General features: G+C 35.0%; 1 pseudogene; it reads right to left on the bottom strand.

Moving 5' to 3' along the window:
• Window positions 1–93: 93 nt before the first annotated feature.
• Window positions 94–15,764, bottom strand: LOC146166526 (uncharacterized; annotated as a pseudogene).
• Window positions 15,765–16,971: the final 1,207 nt, after the last annotated feature.

Raw genomic sequence — 16,971 nt, 5'->3', positions numbered from 1 at the left:
TATAACTTCTTCCCGTGCCAAAGTTTAGTAACTAATACTTTCTAATAATAAAAGCGCATTTTTAAAAACAATAAATACGTATAGCAGTGCGCATTACTGCAACAAACTGTCCGTCCGTGAGCTGAATTTTGCTTCTTGTTTCCTCACACCAAACTTTATAGTTATGTAAATGCTAGCCTCCACTACAATATATTGTTATACTATTAGAATGATTTTACTGTATAAAAAATTAGCAATTTACTGTACAAAATAAAGTATTTTTTGACAATTGGGTGAATAACAAATTAAGTAGCCTATTTTAGGAGGGCTTGCGTGCCATTTTTTATTAGGTCGCGTGCCATCCCTGGTTTAGAACAAAACACAGCAGAACATATTTCAAAACAGATTATTTAATCAACCGTGCATTAGTGAGATACTTGCGGCTGAACAATAAGTTTACATTCCTTTTTAATTTCTGCCAAACCATTATTCCTTTAAAATTAAATACAATGACACAAATGAAACTAAATCTAGCTTTTTAAATTGGTCTGTGGCCCACCTCAAATGTTTTTATGGCCCCCACTGGTTGAGAAGCGCTGGTTTAGGTTGACTGATTCGCAAGTGTGTATTCGACAATTGACAACGCTAAGTCAAACCTTATTTCTTTTTTTGTTCCGTTCATGGAACTTGAAAACTGCGCTGCTGATAGTCGAATTATGTATTATTCTACCACAATTAAACACACATATTTTAAGGTCTTGGTTTGTTTTTTCCCTAAAGTTAACGCTTGCACACTGTGGTTTCGCAGCTGGCGCCTGACAGGATTGTCAATGACGCACGTGCTCGCTATTGCTGGACGTATTTGGCTGTTTCTGGTTTTTTTCTATCGGCTTGCAATTACCATTCTATGACGTCATACTGTCACTATTTCAATGACGTCATTATTCATTAACATCAGGCGGAAAAGGGGGAATTCCCTAAGTTGAAATTTCAGGACCATTTTTTGATTTTCTGGTTACGCCCCTGATTGCCCCCCCTGGAAAATTTTCTGCGGGCGCCCCTGATTGCAATGGTTCAACACTGTTCGCGGGTCACGAACAATGATGTTGCGGGCCACATGTGGCCCGCGGGCCTAGGATTGGACCACCCTGATCTAAGTAATCTCACAAAAGCCTCAGGCAAACTTACTAGAGCGTAGCAGCACAGCGTGACCAACAAAAGAAGGTTTAATCCAGGGGTTCTTAACCAGGGGGGTGCGTGCACCCCTTAGTGGTACGAAGCACCAAAGCAGGGGGTACGTGTACCCCTTAGTGGTACGAAGCACCAAAGCAGGGGGTACGACATGCAGCGTGACATTATGCGCTAATTTACGTAAAGCAACAACAAATAGCCATTAGTAAATTGTCTGATTGTTTGTGTGTTGTAAATATTGTTAGACTTACAAGAATGTATTTATTGCATGTATTCAGCGCGTAAGTTATAAATACACTGAGTTTAATTCCTAATATTACAATTTTCTTTACTTCCGTCGACCATTGTAGGCAAGGGGTACGAGAAAAGTTTATGAAAGCTCAAAGGGTACGAGCGCTAAAAAGGTTCAGAAACACTGGTTTAATCAGTGGCTGCTCGAGTTTTCGATGCTGCTTTTCAAATGCTCTTATTCTTATTATTATATTTGAATGGTTGGTCACGTTTTCTGTATTTATTTTTAATTCAATTCAAGATGCTTCTCGAAGTGAACACATACAAGTTACTAACAACTAATCATGCTGCTTAAACTATGCTTAACTTGCTTCCACTGATACTTACCAGCAATAATGCTGTAATGTCCACACAAATACCATAGGAAAATTATGCAGCTCGAATTTAAATTACTGCCATTCACTTCACGCAATACAGAAGTACAACTAAGTGAACATAGCACAACTTGTACAACCAAAAACTTCCGTTTTGTTGAGTTCCAAACGTCACGCATGGTTTATATACGCATGGTTGGTTTTATGAAACGCATGGACGGCATTACGTAACGGAAGACTGTTTTTTATGTAACGGATAACTGGTATATGTTCAAGCTAGGATTGGAGTGGAAAATTTGATGTAGGAAACATATGGATGAAACTATCTCCACTGTCTTTCTTAGTTGTTCGCAGTTTTTAATTCAGATACAAATAAACATACATTTACAGAGGTTGGAAAACTGAGGCTCGCAGGCCATTTGCGGCTCTCTTATGTTCGAAGCTCGCAAATATTTCCATTTCCTTTAAATTACAGTTTTATTTTATATATAAGTACGACCATTGTGGTGTTTTATTTTCTGTAAAGCAATTTCTACGTTTAATATATTAGAAAAAATTTTTCCAGGAATAATTGTCTGTGCGATTCAAAACTGATCACAAGTTTTGTTTTGAAAGGTTTCTTCTTTAGAGTGAGTTCTTTTGTGTTTAGTAAGAAGTGATGTCCGGCTAAAACACTTTCCACATTCTTTGCATTTGTAAGGTTTATCTCCAGTGTGAATCCTTTCATGATATGTAAGACTTCCTGTATGGCTAAAACATTTTCCACAAACTTTACATTTGTATGGTCTTTCCCCAGTGTGTATATTATTATGTGTTTTGAGATGTGACAATCGAGTAAAACATTTTCCACAATATTTGCACTGATATGGTCTTTCCCCAGTGTGAGTTCGTTCGTGGTATTTCAAGGTTTGAGCATGGTTGAAACATTTATCGCAATAAGCACATGTAAAGGGCTTTTCTCCGGTGTGAGTTCGCACGTGGATTTCAAGGTCGTTATTTCTGCCAAACATTTTCCCGCAAACCTTGCATTTATGTTTCTTGAAGTGAAATCCAGTCAAATGCTGTTTTAGTTTGTAACGATATTTGAAACACTTTTCGCAAATGTGACAGCGAAACTCTGTATTCTGTGTTGAAAGACTATTGCTTTGATCTTCCGTAGCATTCATTTGATTCAAGTAACTTAGTGCTTCACAATCGGACTCTTCACTTACAGGTTGATGTTCTTGTAATGAACAATTTGTTATTGTTTCAACAGAATCATCACAAAATCCATCATCGCTCTCCTTTTTCAGCTTTGTACTTACAAAATACCCTTCGTGCTTTGACATTTTTACCAATTTCCTGGAAAAAGAAGTTTGCTAAACAAATTACCCTTTGATAGTAGCAGCAGATTCCATTGAGGTTCAACACAGAAAGTAGAAATTTTGAGATCTTAACCCCCGCAGAATATGAACTTGCTGATAAAATTAAAACTTATGTAAGGTCTCGCACAGCAATCAGTAATTCTTCGCTGCGAAGAATACAACATTACGTTTTTTCTACTAAGTATTGCATTCCATGTATCCATGTAAAAAGCAATATATATAATAATTGAATATATAAACTACACAATATGTCTATCAATGTAATATTTAGTAAGAAAGGTAATAGCATTGTGATCCTGTTTGCTCCAAAGTATTTATAAATACCGTGACAAACTGAGTCTGCATTTCTCTGGTACCCCCAAAGTATCTCATATTTGTTAACAACCGCTTTCCTTGTTTTATTTGGTTACTTCGTTACTACTTAGCGAGTTACAACTCACAGGAACACTTAATGCGATGAGTTGACTGTTTAATCGTAGCTCGTGGCGTCAATTAAAGCGCTATTTACCGGCATTCGCTTAATACTATTGTACAAGTGTTAGTTACTCATGTTAGTAACTTACATAAAATGCTTAGTCCTGAATATTGCAAGTTATATTATATATATGCAATCTACATCAGGGGTTGTCAAACTGGGGTTCGCGACTAAAATTTCTTACGTACGTAAAACGATTTAATTTTGCTGGATTTGTTAAGATTTTCCAAACAATTGATTAAAAGAAGTTGTTGTTAACGTTCATGACACGAGCGAGAAAAAGGTGAAACTTGCAAAGCGCAGCGCCCATGTGTGAATTAAATCTAGACATTTACAAATCCCTGTGATTGGAATTGTTATTATGAAGTAGCAAAATATTACAAATTTCATCCATAATCACCATTTTGTTTCGACGCTATTTTTACTCGCTTCAAACACAAATAACTGTAGTGAATTTAGTTATCACTGTCATGCTGATTATGTAAGCAACGGATCTTAGAAAGTTTGGCACTGACGCTCTAACGGGCCGAGCATTTCTTTCGTCTAAACTAGTTGATACCACGTTATGTCTTTCAATGTTAAACACGTGTTTGATCTTTTCATTTTATCATGTTTAATGGATACGCCATACATTCAGGTAAATCTAAGGTATATTTGGCTATACACATTTGAGAATCCCTGCTCTAAGTGACGTTACTCGATCACAAACTGTACTACGCCGCTCACAGTTGCTGTAATGAACTTCTTAGCGTAATTCTTTCCACGAATTATACACTCCATAAGCTGTTGTTATTATGTAATGCGCAAAGTTAAACAAATATTTTTACCACGTAAATATTTATCACAAAGCGTAAATGCTGTACGGGAATTGTTACTTTAAGAATTAAGCTTAAAATTTGAAGCTCTACCTCTCTAATAGTTCGAGGAGGTATTCTTTTTATTCATTTGGCCAACCTGTTTATCTTGATGGCTTAGTTTAGAACAGGGATGTCCAACCTGCGGCCCGCGGGCCACATTGCGGCCCGTCTGAAATTTTGGTGCGGCCCGCTAGTCATTTCGACTCCCAAGTAGTATTTTAAACGTTCAATATTAACCTAATTTAAATGTACCAGTCAGCTTTTAGGGGCGCACTAATCGTATAGTATTGGTAAAAAATATATATATATAACTATAAAGGCCCGTTATAACTCTAAAGAACAATACTTAATCTTGAAACTTAATAGGTTCTGCGGCCCATTAAATTATTTCAAGCGTCAATGCGGCCCACTATAATAAAATGTTGGACATCCCTGGTTTAGAACAACAAACTCATGATTTGTCAAACTTACAAACTTCTTAGTTAACCTTCGCTAAATTAGTAATTTGCAAAATACAGAACAAAACCAAGGCGTGAAATAAAATTGTTAAATCGCCTTAAATTGACAATCCAACTCAACTTGACTGTAAGGAAACCTTATCTGACATTACAACAATGCCTTAAACGAAATATTGCAACTCGTTAAATTAGTCTATTCTATTTTTAGCTCGTTGGTAAATCCCAAGAAGCCACGGCTATCTGGCGCAACGGACCTTAACTAATGCAAAATATGTTGCACTGCAGATTGGCCAAGTGCGTTTTTTGCGTTCATGTGTTGAAGCAGCTAACTTCACACCGAGTTGCTATTGCTTTGTATTGCGCAGCGGAGACCAAGTAAAACAACAGCGTCTGAATCGCAAACTCGAATGGTGCATGGTTTCCAACATACAGGCGTTATGTTTCAATCCTCCCACCAATAAATATAGATTTTCCATTATGTATCAATGGATTACAATTCATTAATAAACTAGACATTTTTACATTACCATGTTTATTAGGATCTTAATAATTAATCATAATTTTCCTTTGACATATTTAAACGCTGACATTGGTTTAAATAAAACAATAATTTCTTAGGAGTGCTCAAAAACGTTTAACCGTGCGTCTCGTTTTAGGAATATCCCACTAGAACATGGACCTAAGTAATCTCAACCGTTAAAAGCAACATCAATGCAGTCTTACGCCGACATAAGTGCTGCCCTCAAGAGAAGTTTGCATTCTAGCAGCTGTCCAGGTTTGAGCAACTTTGAAGTTGTTGAGACGTGATGTAAATATAACATACAGTTTTATGTCGGACTTGTTGCTTTCTTACGCAGTTTCACGCCTCATGAACTTAAATCTCAGTTAATTTTGTTCAATGTGCTAAGCTCATTAACCCTGCATTCCAAAACGCACCGTAAAGATATGTCGGGTGACTTTTTTGACATCAGATATTTTAATAGCAGGTATAAACAAACAGCAGTGAGAAATAATGGTCGAACTGAAACATCGTTAGCGCAATTGCTACGCAAGGCATTAATGTAACAAATTTATTAAAGCAATGTAAGGGAAATATATGTTTTTATTTATACGGCTTTTTGCCGATGTGAATCGTCCTTTCATGTGTTCGAAGATGTCCGGCCTGAACAAAACTTTTCTCACAGTATTTACATCGGTGAGGTCTTTCTCCAGTGTGAATCCTCTCGTGTGTTTTAAGATCTGAAGACGAGCGAAAGCATTTTGCACATTGCTTGCACTTGAAAGGTTTCTCGTCGCTGTGGATTCGTTCGTGCGTTTTAAGAGCACTCGACTGTACAAAAGCTTTAGCGCAACGATTGCATTTGTGAGGTTTCTCCCCGCTGTGGATTCGTTCATGTTGTCTGAGGTGTCCCAACTGGGAAAAAAACTTCGCACATTGTTTGCATTGATACGGCTTTTCTCCAGTGTGAGTTCGCATGTGAGTGTTAAGCAAGTGCTTGGTTCCAAACATTTTCGCGCACAACTTACATTCGTGCTTCTTGAAGTGAAGTCTGGACAAATGTTCGCGAAGCGCGTAAAGACCTTTGAAGCACTTTTCGCAAACTTCACATCTGAACTCTTTGTTTGTTTCAGCTTCGTGCTTGGATTTTCTTTTGCTTCTTGAAAGATCTTTGGTGATATTTCTTCGAACAATCAGAGGCTTGCTTCGTTCTTCACAATCGGACCCTCCACTTAAATGCTGAATATCCATTGATTTCAAATCTGTTGTGGCGAAAATTGAATCAACAGTATGGTTCGGCTTTCATCTTCTTATAACAAAGTACACTTATCAGCTCTATTATCAAGTCCTTTACAAATTGTTGCTCCATAACCTAAATACAAACACCACGGCATGTTGCTATTGTGACTAAAATGTTGCGACGACCATAAATATTTTAGTGCGATTATAAAAACGAAAAAGGCCCTGAAGGCGCAATCAGCAAGCAAAGATGACAGTTGTTATCAGCAGTCGCACCCGCACGACGCAAAGATAAAATGAAACAGCTGAATTCCCATCTATCAACGTTATAACGAGGGGTCGAAACTAACACTTTGCAATTTTACGATTGTTTTGCGAAATGCCCGACGTACGCCATTTTTTAAAATTTATGAAAACTTACGGTAACTAACACATTTGCACTCACATGTTTCTTCTTAAATGTCAATTCCCGTTTTGTTCAAATGCGAAATATAATATGCAAATCTCGGATGCGTGCTTAGTTTGGCATTCCCATTTTATGCGCATTTAACACGCAGCGTTTATTAAAACCAAAAAAAAATCATAATTTGTATTTCGTTTACGCAACAAGATTGTTTATATAATAAAAAAGATGAAAAGTAAAAGTCATAGCAGTGTTTAAAATGGCAGCGTTTTCGAATTATGCACATAAATGGGAGGGATAATTAATTAATTTACAAACGCTTTATTTTTTAACACCATGGCGACGAAAAAAATAACTGGATTACAAATACAGAATACTGTTACTTTATCGTTATCACATCCTTATTAACGGGTCTGGCTTTTTTACTTTGGCTAAAGTGTCATGAATTAAATCATAGAAATTGCTTCTAACATTTATGTTTTCCCAAATTTGAATTATAACTTGCCTAGAACCAACCCCAGTCTAACAAGTGAACTGCAGCAGTGGAGACCCAATATTGTGTCGCTGCCCATAGGTTGAGAAACACTGGTATAAGCATACTTCGATATATGTTTGGAGCTTGCGCAATATTCACATTTCTATTTGCAGATATAATTTTAATTTTTTACAACTATTGTTATTTTAAAAAATTATAAAGTGTAGGTTCGCAATTTGTTTATTATACAACTAAAAAGTTGGTATATTTTGGTAGGCTAAATGGACAAAACAACGTCAAACATTGTAGGGAGAGGGTATGGGACTGTTATTTTATTTAACAACATTGCAAATACACAAATAATACGAATAAATAACACAACTTGGAGCAACTGTTTTAACGATAATAATAGCTCGAAATGTATAGATGTCCAGTGGGTAAAAAAATATAGAATTCTTTATTTTTACAATTTTGGAAATTGAATGCAGTCTAATGAACTGGTCCTTCAATTTAACTTTTGCTGGAGTACCATAAAGTACAGCATAGGTAGTTGCTCATCGATATATATTCTAAGCTCGCACACATTCACACTCCTTAAATTTCAGAGATCTCTTTCACTTTTACAACAAGTGTTGTGTTTTATTTTTTGTAAAGCAATTTCTATGTTTAATATACAACAAAACTTAATATATACTAGTTATACACGTATATGTTTTTCAACGATTTAACACTAGTCGCAAATTTTAGTTTTAAAAGGTTTTTTCTTTAAAGTGCGTTCTTTTGTGTCTACTAAGATGGCCTGCCTGGCTGAAACACTTTCCACATTCTTTGCATTTGTAAGGTTTTTCTCCAGTGTGAATTATTTCATGAACTTTAAGATTTGAAGCCTGGCTAAAACACTTTCCACATTTTTTGCATTCGTAAGGTTTTTCTCCAGTGTGAATTCTTTCATGAACTTTAAGATGTCTTCTCTGGCTAAAACATTTTCCACAAATTGTACATTCGTGAGGTTTTTCCTCAGTGTGAACACTTTCATGTGATCTAAGACTTGCTGAAAGGTTAAAACATTTTCCACAGTATTTGCATTGGTGTGCTTTTATTCCAGTGTGAATTGTTTCGTGATCATTACGATGATGTGCTTGGGTAAAGCATCTTCCACAATATTTGCACTCATACGGTCTTTCCCCAGTGTGAATTCGTTCGTGTACTTTCAAGGTTGCAGCTTGGTGGAAACATTTTGCGCAATAGGCACATTTGAAGGGTTTCTCTCCAGTGTGAATTCGCATGTGGATTGCAAGTGCATTAATTGTTCCAAACATTTTCCCACAAACTTTGCATTTGTGTTTCTTAAAGTGAACTCCAGCCAAATGCTGTTTTAGTATGTCACAGTTTTTGAATTCCTTTTCACAAACGCGACATCGAAACGTCGCATTCTGTGTTGACGGATTCGTGCTTTGTTCCTTCTTGGTTGTCATTTGATCCAAATCACTTTGTTCTTTATTTTCAGACTCTTTGCTTACAGGTTAATTTTCTTGTGATGGCCAATTTGTTATCGTGGCAACAGAACCTTTAGAAAAAATGGTGGTTTAACATATTTATTTAATTCCTGAAACATAGTGTGATAAACTATTTTTATAAATTATTCATTAAATTACTAGCACAACAAATCTAGACGATCCTATCTAACCTCATAATTACGATTCTTGTTAACTATAAAAGCGTTACGTTCGCAATAGAAACGCATTTTAATAAGGTAAAAAGGCAAACAAAAATTACAAAATTCATGCACCTAGAAGTTCAAACAAATCCAGTTTAAAAAGCTACTCGTCCAATAAGATTAAATTGACGCTTAATTATAATTACACAAAAATGAAGGGACCTGGCAAATTCAAATCAGCATCGCGCCAATAAAAATTGATGTGATAATCTCAAGCAATTGGTCGTTATAAGAAGCGCAAAAATCGTCATTTTGCTTTACGCCATAAGAAAACACAAATGTTTAAGCAATTATCCAAATTAGAAACGCACGTGTATAAAGAATTAATGAGCAAACCTAGGACATAAGAAGGTAATTTGGGCTTGAAAACAAGCATTAGAATGCATTTAACTTTTAAGTATAAAAAGCACAAACTGAATAAACAAACCCAACTGTTTTATGTAGCATCATTTAAACCGTAATAGAATAAAGTTTTTAGTGAATTTACAGCAGTTTGGAATACTATACATAAAAGGAGTTTCGGATAAAACACTTTTGTGTGATCTGCTATTGCACTTTATACCTGAAGTTGCCTACTTTGTTCCTAAGACTCACAAGATTACTACACAATAATAAGCAATTCTATAAATCTTCAATAATTCTAAAAAATGTAGCTGTAATATGTGATGTATACATCATGTCAATGCGTACGATTTGGGACCTTATTTGGCATAATTACCATAACATTAATCATCCATTTATTAGGCAGAGAGAGAGGCTGTTAAATCTGTTTCCTCGCTGGTAAACTGTTCGTAAAATTACGTTGTAATGAAACTAGAACTCAGGACCACGGTCATAAAGTAACTGTCGATGTATCAAGTGAATGCTAAGCAGATTACTATGAGAAGGTCGAGAAACAACCAAACCACTATTGACTGCTGCATCCGGAAAATTAGTCTATGGTGAGGTTTGAAGACCTCCCGCCATCCTGGCACTGTCTCTAACCGGGACCGTCTCTATCAACTGAACTACGCAGACCTGCTGCATCCTGTTAGTAGGAACTTGTTGGGAATTTGCCAGAAGCACAAGCACCAGAAAATAGAGTGTGCATATAGTTGGCTAAATGCTAAGTGTATTAAATCCCTTAATAAATGCGCCACGTTTAGGCATAAAGACGTACTATAATTGTTGTACAAACAAACAGGAAACAACGACAAGTTGTTAATGAAAGCCTAGAATTTTATTTGCTTCTATTACGTTTATGTTATATCTTTAAATGCACTGTAAAGCTTAAGGTTTAGTAAGAAATATAACCATCTCTTTTTCTGGCATCAATTAGAAGTTATAGATAGGCCTAATGAAAACCTGATTCGGCGTACTAAAAACGTTGTATTTTATCGGCTGTAGTGTTGTATATAAATGGCTTGTAATAAAACATAAAATTAACAAATGTATATACTTTAATATTCCTTTCGGTTTTAAAGCCTTTCATTAATTACTATTCCCAAAATATATTTACAGCAACTTATAGTCTGTAGTAAACTCCCCTCAGTACAGACACTACTATGACGTTAAACACATTTGCTTGGTTGGTTTTATCAGGTCGAACGACAAGATGCTTTCTTCTCAGGGAAACGGGTGATAATTGTCCTGGCGCGGGGATTAACAAAGCGGCGAACAATGCAGCCAGGATAACGACGGGTTCGAACCACGCAACACTGCTGCTAGCAGAGTGTTATTTATCGCAGCTGCAAATGAGATAAGACGCTTGTACGTTTGACAATAAACCAAACTGAAGTATTTACTGCTTTAAAGACCGCAATATAACCCTAACACCTTTTGCGCAGGTAAACACAATGTAAGAAAACACCAAGAACGGCCACTTAACTTCCGTTACACATGTTGCCATTCACATAAGAGTTTTCCAATGCTGCGCAACATGACCTATAACATTGAAAGAGACGAGAAATATGATATTTTCCCGATAACACAGTTCTAGTTTTGTGCATTCATAATTCAAGAAGAATATTTCTTTTCTTTGTTAGATTTACAATTTTGAACAAATTGAGATTTGCTGACCGATTTAAAAGTATTTCAATCTTGTTGAGACCAAAGGTTTTTTCTTCAGTGTGAATTCTCGTATGTGGTTTTCTCTTGTACATAGCAAAAACTTTTAGAAACATTTTCCAAATTTTTATTACAGCGAAATGACTGATTTAAGCAAAACACGTTGGAAATTGCAAACACAAATAACTTGTAGAAATTACGAAGAACCATTTGCGGTTCAATTTGATTTATATATATATTCACTTTTAACATGTAACGCTTTTCAAAACATTAATGTTCATAATCAACTTACAATATTTGCTTGGATTGCAAAATTCAGCTTAAACACATTTGGCAACAGCTATAGTTTGAATCACAGGTAAAAAATAAAACGCATTATATCAATACCATTTCGACGAAGAAAATCTATAGCATTAATAAGGAAAAATGAACCAATATTGATAGAACACCATTATGTCTTGTTTGGCGAACTGAAACCATTAAAATGCTCACTGAAAGAACCCAGGTTTTTTCTTATACTTATTAATTATCCAGGTACAAATGAAATTATAATTCCGCAACAAACTAGTTTATACTGTAGCATTTAAGTGTTGCTGCTCAAAGAACGAAAACACGACGATGTTCGGCTGTTCTGGCCTTAAAGAACCCACTCTGTGAAATAACCACAATATTCATCTTTGTTTTCATGTTTCAACATTCTGTTGTGGCTTCAGAGCCCTCGTGTGGTTGCATAAATATATACTTTAATTTACAATTTTAGCATTTTATAAGTTTACGATTGTTGCAAATTAGTTTAACGTAAACTTTTATTTATAGGCCTAGTAAATAATATACCCGCCTTTATAAAAAGCATTTATAAAAGCATTCGCCATTTTCAAACTTTTAGTTAAACGTCAGGATTTAATAACTGGGATCTGTTAATAATATTTTCTAATTGCTCGTTATTATTTTTTTACCAGAGAGCCTCAATATTAGTTCAATACGAAAACGTGATAATTTACACAAAAATAATAACCGTAATAACTTTTAACAGATCAACAGTAGAGTCTTTTTTTTAACTGATCAACAGTAGAGTCCTTTTACAGTCGCCCTTGACACACGACAAACTATTTGTAAATGTCCCAACATGATTCTTTGTAATGGCTATAATGCGCGTTTAAGTCTAAGTGTTTGCCTATTTGTATAATACAAACAACTTATTTTCCGAAATAACAAAAAGTTTCGCGGCACACTTAGTCTCTCGAGGCACACAGTTTGGGAATCACTGCTGTAAACAATACTGTAGGCTTAAGCATACTGTAAGCTGAAGCATAAACAAAAATCTATGGATGGCTAAATTACTATTTTGAATCTACAAGTTGAAGATTAATGAATAAGCCACTGAGCGTAATGTATACATTTATACTAAATGGCTTTAACCTCTTACAGGGTTAATGATGGTGCATCCTTATTGACAATTGTGTTGATATACAAGGACTAATACTGTAGCTGTGGTTAGTTAATATGTAGCCGCCACATAAACACTAAATTTTTATGTATATTATATAATCGTAACCACATCTGCAGTTTCCAAGCAAACGTATATAGCTGTCATTTTTTTCTAACAAATCATACTTTTAAGAAGCAATGCTGAACGCTTTTACCGCGATAAGCTAAACTAAATGCCACTGCCTGCTTTACAGAAATGCAACTATACACATCGCACAGCTTTTCTGAAACTGCTAACTTCCGTTTCGTTAAGCCCGAAACGCATGGCTGATGTAATGTAACGCATGGATAGTTACATGTACAAATAGATTGAGCGTATTTTATTTTTGAGTTGAAACAAATAAATCAAACATACTTTAAAATTATTCATGGTTGGGGTCATTTGGCAGTTTTTAAAGACGTTTATTTTTTCTCAAAGGTTTCTGCTCGATTTTAAGGAATGGAATTAACAAAATACAGCATTGCTATGTTTTGCAGTAACATTATAAGAACTGATAGCGTATCAGTATATAGCATTTAGCGATTAGCAGACGTATTTACAGGTAAGGCCGCCTAAATGACTGACCTACACTTCTTCAACTCTAGAAAGAGTCACTTCACTCAGTTGATTGCTCGTTGAATATATATTCACAAATCTCAGAACACACGATAAAATAACCCGGTTATTAAAGTCGCTAGTCTATAAGTCTTAAAAAGTACAATGCATCGAAAAACGCCGATAGTCCACTGTTCGGTTTGGTCACCCGTCAGTAGACAACAGTCACGTGCATTGTGACGTCAAATAAGCAATGTAGAGTAGTAATGTTTAATGAAGGCTTCAAACAAACGTTAGAAATCAAAATTACAGCGGAAGGCAACATATATACATAGAGTTACACAGTAGCCTGCCTGTCCATCGATACCATTAAACAACTGTTTAACAGTAAAATAATGGCTAACTAAGGACGTATAGGTGTGAGGCTGGTGAACGGTATGTATCTCGTTTTACTTTAGCAAACCTAACTAAACGTACTTGTTAACTGCTTTTTAAATTGTTGCTCCATAATCTAAATTTAAATGCCAAAAGGCATGTTGTTATAGAAACAAAAAGTTTGACGACATTCATTAAATATTTTACAGCGATTATAAAAACGAAAAAGGCGTTGAAGTTTGATCAGCAACCAAAATAAACTTTTATCTTGCAAAATTGTAAGAAGGGGTCGCAAGTAATAGTTTACAACTTCCCGATGGTTAAGTTTTTCCGACATAAATATTATGTGTCGGTCTATTTTCATTATGCCCGACGTACGCCATTTTATAACATTAGGTTTCAGTTCACATGTTTCTTGTGTAATGTCAATTCCAGATTTCTTGGACTATCTCAGATGCGTAAAACAAGTTATAATTTTTTATATATGTTTAAACAATAGGATTGCTTATCTTTACTTAGACAATCTAAAAAGTAAAATTCACAACATTGTTTGATAGAAATTATATATATAAAATGTGGGAATAATTATAAACGATTTATTTAACCATAGTGTATATTAAACCTGTTACTTTCTCGATTTTACAAATTGAGTATCCGTATTAACTTGGCGAAAGTGGCATTAAGTATAGAATATAGACCAGTATTTGTAAACTTTTTTCAACTCTTTTCAAATAAACATCAATTTAAGTTTTCTTAAATTTGAATGATATCTTGCCTAGAACCAGTCCCAGTAATCTACCCAAGTGAACTACAGCAGTGCAGAACCAATTTTGTGTCATATAGATTGAGAAACACTGGTATAGGCAGTTACACTTTGATATATGTTCGAAACTCACAATATTCATATTTCCATTTGTAAACATATTTTCTATTATTTACAACCATTGTTATGTTTTATTCTATGAATTTTTGGCTATTAATTATTATTATAGAACTATAAGTTTTACAGGTATATTTTTGCAAGCTAAATGGACAAACAACGCCAGACATTGTAGGGAGTGGGTATGGGACTATTATTTATTTAACACCATTGTGACGTCAAGAAGAATAGGATTAAATAAATATTATACAACTTAGCCACTGTTTTAACGATACTAATATCTCAAAATATATAGATGTCCAGTGGGTAAAATGATATAGAATACTTAAACTTTATCAATTTTGGAAATGTAATGCAGTCTTACGAACTGGTCCTTTAATTTTACTTTTTTCTAAATTGGCACATAAGACCAACATATAAAAGTGTTCATCGATATATAATCTACGCTCGCACACATTCACGCTCCTTAAATTGCAGAGATCTCATTAACTTTTACAACAATTGTTGTGCTTTATTTGTTGAAAAACAATTTATATGTTTCATATAATACAAAACAGTTATTACACGTAAATGTTTTTGTAAGATTTAAAACTAGTCGCAAGTTTTGGTTTCAAAATGTTTCTTCTTTTGAGTGGGTCCTTTTGTGTTTATTAAGATTTGATGCCTGGCTAAAACACTTTCCACATTCTTTGCATTCGTAAGGTTTTTCTCCAGTGTGAATTCTTTCATGAACTTTAAGATGTCTTCTCTGGCTAAAACATTTTCCACAAATTGTACATTCGTGAGGTTTTCCTCAGTGTGAACTCTTTCATGTGATCTAAGACTTGCAGCAAGGTTGAAATATTTTCCACAATATTTGCATTGGTGAGATTTTAACTCAGTGTGAATTGTTTCGTGGTTTGTTAGACTTCCTGATTGAGAAAAGCATTTTCCACAATCTTTGCATTTGTAAGGTTTTATTCCAGTGTGAATTGTTTCGTGATCATTACGATGATGTGCTTGGGTAAAGCATCTTCCGCAATGTTTGCACTCATATGGTCTTTCTCCAGTGTGAATTCTTCGTGTACTGTCAAGTTTGAAGCTAGGTGGAAACATTTTGCGCAATAATTATATTTGAAGGGTTTCTCTCCAGTGTGAAATCGCATGTGGATTGCAAGTGCATAAATTGTTCCAAACATTTTCCCACATACCTTGCATTTGTGTTTCTTAAAGTGAACTCCAGCCAATGCTGTTTTAGTATGTCACAGTTTTTGAATTCCTTTTCACAAACGTGACATCGGAACGTTGCATTCTGTGTTGACGGATCCGTGCAAGTTAAATACCTTCCTCAACAAGTGCACAACTTCTACTGCTGTAGAAAGTAGTTCAAAATATGTCAGAATGGGGTTTAACTTACCAATGTGCTTGCTGCAATCAGCCGCTTATATTTGTTAAGAACACAGCTAGCATTTTTACGTCATAATAGAACCGTGCGAGCCACAAATGACGTAAGCTCTAGCGTACATTTGTACAGAATAACTAAAATCTAGTTAAACTGGAAATGTAACCAAGGCTGCCGTGTAAAAGGAAAAAAGTTGACCTAGATTAACTCTTCAATATGAACTGCTTAATTTTAATAAATATGCAAAACAAAACTTAAAGGTGTTTGGTGTATTGCGAGAACATAAAATTGTAATGAGTTTTTTTGTTGAACATCAATACAAATAGCTCCACATTCCATAAATCAACCATCTCATACCAAAAAAAAAACCTTGCAATCTTAAGACAGGGGTGTACAACATCTTAAAATATAGCGATTTATAAAATAAATAAGTAGTTCCTTTACTTAAACAAGATTACTTAACTTTTAAAATCCGAAAAGTAAAGCTCAATAGATACGGATGGCCCAGGGATAATTGCAAACCCTTTATTTAAGTAAAATTAATAAAGGATCATTGAGTAACAATTATACAATCCCGTTGCTATATTGATGTTAGAAATTAAATATATCCTTATTAGGCCTAAGTGGTCCTTCCTTTAATTAAGTTGAAGTGGCATACAGAATAGGAAGTTGCACTTTGATATATATTCGAAGCTCGCACTTATTCATATTTTCTATAAATTGCAGATATATCTTGAACTTATATAACATACCATTGTTGTGTTTCATTTCCTGTTTGTGTGATTTAAAACTAGTCACAAGTTTTGGTTTTAAAGGTTTCATTTTAGGATGCGTTCTTTTGTGTTTATTAAGACTTGAGGCATGGCGATAAAACTTTCCACATTCGTTGCATTTGTATGGCTTTTCTCCAGTATGAGCTCTTTTATGCTCTTTAAGATGTCCTGCCAGGCTAAAACACTTTCCACATTCTTCACATTTGTAAGGTTTTTCTCCAGTGTGAACTC

This window comes from Ascidiella aspersa, chromosome 1, assembly GCF_963924565.1.
Source record: "Ascidiella aspersa chromosome 1, kaAscAspe10.2, whole genome shotgun sequence".
In the NCBI taxonomy this organism is placed as follows: domain Eukaryota; kingdom Metazoa; phylum Chordata; class Ascidiacea; order Phlebobranchia; family Ascidiidae; genus Ascidiella; species Ascidiella aspersa.
The sequence above is the reverse complement of the archived record's forward strand: the minus strand, read 5'-3'. Positions and strand labels throughout refer to the sequence as shown.